The sequence below is a fragment of the Candoia aspera genome, chromosome 8, assembly GCF_035149785.1.
Source record: "Candoia aspera isolate rCanAsp1 chromosome 8, rCanAsp1.hap2, whole genome shotgun sequence".
Taxonomy (NCBI): Eukaryota; Metazoa; Chordata; class Lepidosauria; order Squamata; family Boidae; genus Candoia; species Candoia aspera.
The window spans coordinates 34,593,031-34,596,187 of record NC_086160.1 but is presented as its reverse complement, the minus strand read 5'-3'; the positions used below and the strand labels follow the sequence as shown (position 1 = coordinate 34,596,187).

Here is a 3,157-nt window from a genome sequence, read left to right as displayed (position 1 = left end):
AACATCATTTTCTACACCAGTTTAAGATAAAGTTTGACTGACATGCCTAGCTAATATGGAAGTACTGTACTCTAACTGAAATTGTTGTACAGACAACACACCAGTTTCTGCAGTCGCCGTTGTCAGTTCTCTGATTCATAATGACTTAAGCACACTTGACATCAATTGCATCAAGATGTGACATGTTTTATAAGAAAAAAAACATTTAAAATTAAAAAAAAATATTTTTAGGTATTTTCACAGACAAACTGGCTTTTAAATAAATTTGCTTCCATTATGGTTGATGAAACAAGAATTTAAACTCTGGAGAAATGGAAAATTAACAACAAACAAGATTTAGATATTAGTTCCTGTTTTTCAAAGCCAAATATGTAAATGCTGAGGACTAAAATACAAAAATAAACATTCAAAAACATTGTAATTTAATATTGTTCTTAAAAGTTTACTTAATATCTATTCTTTAACATTTGGTGTTAATATCAAATTACTTGCAAATGCTTGACATTTGAAATAAACTTTTTTCTATGGTTTTATTTGCAAGTGGTCCAGTTAATTTTGCTAGTTACAGTTTGATTATAAAGGATTTAAAATGTAAAAGGACATTGTCAAGGTTGTTGGGGAATGTTCAGCTACTCTTAATCTCTTTGATAAAATTGCTATATTTCATTTTCAACACTATCCCTGCCTAAAATTTGGATATTTCAGTTTTATGGTTAAGTCTTTTCATATGATTTGTTGCTATGGCCCCTTACTCCCCAGTACAATGTCTTTGAATTTTGATTCACATTCCATTTCTGTATATATAAAATGACTGCCTATGGTTTACCTTGATTTAAAGTAGTGTGGGTCCTTTCAATATATTCTGGTAGGATCTGAGAAAGGCTAACAGAGGCCAGAGATGTTATGCATTGAATCTAAAATGAGAAATTGAGATTAAGAATTTACAAGATACAATTACAGTACTCTCCATATCATAGAAGGATCTGTAGTTAGTACGACAGAGAGAGGTTGATTTTTGCGTCATTTCTAAATTTTGCTGTTGATTTTTAAATCAAAAATAAATTTTCCAGAGAAAAGTTAAAGTTTTGGCGAACTAATTTTCTTCTGGGGGAGGGGGAAAAAAACCCTTGACAATGTTCCTTTATGTTCATTTTCATAATAACCCTAAGTTTTGAAATACAGTTCTGTATTTGTAATAATAAATGGATTTCAATGAATCATCTTTACAGTGAGTGCTTTTCTAGTATTGTTTTAAGTGAGTCGGCCCACCTTTTCATTAGAACAATTTTAGGTACAACAGGTCTACTGGAAAAAAAAATTATTCTGTAAGAGTGGTGCTGCTATATTCCTGAAAATGCAACAAGAGCTATTACCATAACTTTATATCACTTCCACCTTCTGTTATAAATGGTGCAGATTTAATTAAAGAACTTTTTTTTTCTGGGATAGCCCTTCTCCTTTGATGTTCATTTATTTTAAAAAAATTATTATGAGAAATCCTGCACTGTAAATTTGTTACAAATTTTAAACCCCCCACACTTTTTTTTTTTTTGTTAAAGGCTTACAGGCCACATTCAAACACTGAAAGCCCACTGATTCTAAAACATCTTTCTGTGAAATTCCAGTGATGTTGCACCTTTTAATAGTAAACCTTCCATCTTTCAGGAGTGTGATGATACAATCTACAGCTGTCCTGTTCATATCTAAGCAGGAAAGTGAATATTGTCCAGTCCAGCAATGGTAAATTAAAATAACATGCACATACTACTCCCAACCAGTTTCCTTTTACAGAAAAGACCATTTCACTCCTGCATTCAAAGGAAATCTATGTTGATTGTACCTTGGGCCTACTTCTCTTAAAATGTCATGTACAAATCTTTATTTGTCAAGCCTGAACTTATGTATATAAAGAAAATATTGTAAAATTATATTTTCATGTTTTTATACCTACCAATATGATGAGAATGCATACTGTATGGGTATTCAATCTTCAAATTACCAATAATGTTGATTGGATAATACACGTCTCATTTTTAAAACAAGTTAATCATAATTTAATATCCATGTTACAATACACCAGTATATATTGCTATATAAGTATTCTGTGTGCATTTAAGTGGAAAAAAATAGTGATGAATGATGACAGCTATCTAAGGTTTTTTAAAGTTTATTTTATAGAGAACTCTTATGGAACAACCAAAATGTTTGTGGGCTAATTCTTGTGTAAATTTCAAAATGTCCTTTATTGTACCTTTTTGTTTATACAGTATGGTATTTTGATTTCTGCTTTATTAAGTGGATGTCAGTACAAAGCGGTCATACACTTTTAAAGGCTTCTAAAGCCAGGATCATTTCTAGTTTTTCATGTGTACTTATATGAAAAAAAAATGCTTCTGATTTTATTTTTGAATCCAACACATGATGGCTTTTCTGAAGTGTTGTACAAATTTCAATCATATATAAACTTCATTCTTTTTTAAAAAGGCAAATAATTATTAAGTGATTTATTTAGTATTATTTATATTTGGTTTTGATCTTTGATAAGTTTCATTAAAAATAATTAAAACTGCTACTAAAGAAGAAGGATTTTGTCCTCAAGGGGGTTTTTGCCAATGGCAAAAATAAGACCGAATTGGGCAGACAAAAGTAGATCATTGTAGGTCTTCTAAGGAAACAAATCAATAGAAATGGGGTAAGAATTTGTCCAGTTATTATATGTACTTCATAAATATAGATGAAAATGCCTGTAAACTGCACTAGCACATTAAGTAGAGCTTCAGCTAGACAAGAAACCTCCATAGATTTGCTGTTAGTGTGGGCTTTTAAATGTCCAAAAATATTTCTGTTAGATTTCAGATTTCAAACACACTGTTTCAATTTGCATGCCACTTTTTGACAGACTGAAGAAATGTTTTATCCTCAAATGAATTAAAGTGATGTCAGTTCCAGGAAGAAATTAGGATGTTATTAACCCAGCTGCAAAATATGATATTGCTCATTCTTTCCTTCTTTTTCTACTGTATGGAAAGAGATATGCAAGCAATGACATTTACAATTGGACAAGTAATTTTCTTCTCTTCATCAGGATATATAAGCAAGAGGCTCCTAGTGACATGATCAGATTCAATCAGGTAATATTTTGTGGTCAATTAAGTTA

General features: G+C 30.7%; 1 protein-coding gene across 3 annotated transcripts in view; it reads left to right on the top strand.

The window, feature by feature from the left end:
• The window catches only part of GRIA2 (glutamate ionotropic receptor AMPA type subunit 2), a 78,689-nt gene extending 76,209 nt beyond the window's left edge, over positions 1 to 2,480 (top strand). For all 3 annotated transcript variants that reach the window (XM_063309820.1, XM_063309818.1, XM_063309821.1), the window contains one exon: positions 1 to 2,480. This exon is cut by the window's left edge and continues 332 nt beyond it. The gene's annotated coding sequence lies outside the window, so the exon portion shown is untranslated.
• Positions 2,481 to 3,157: the final 677 nt, after the last annotated feature.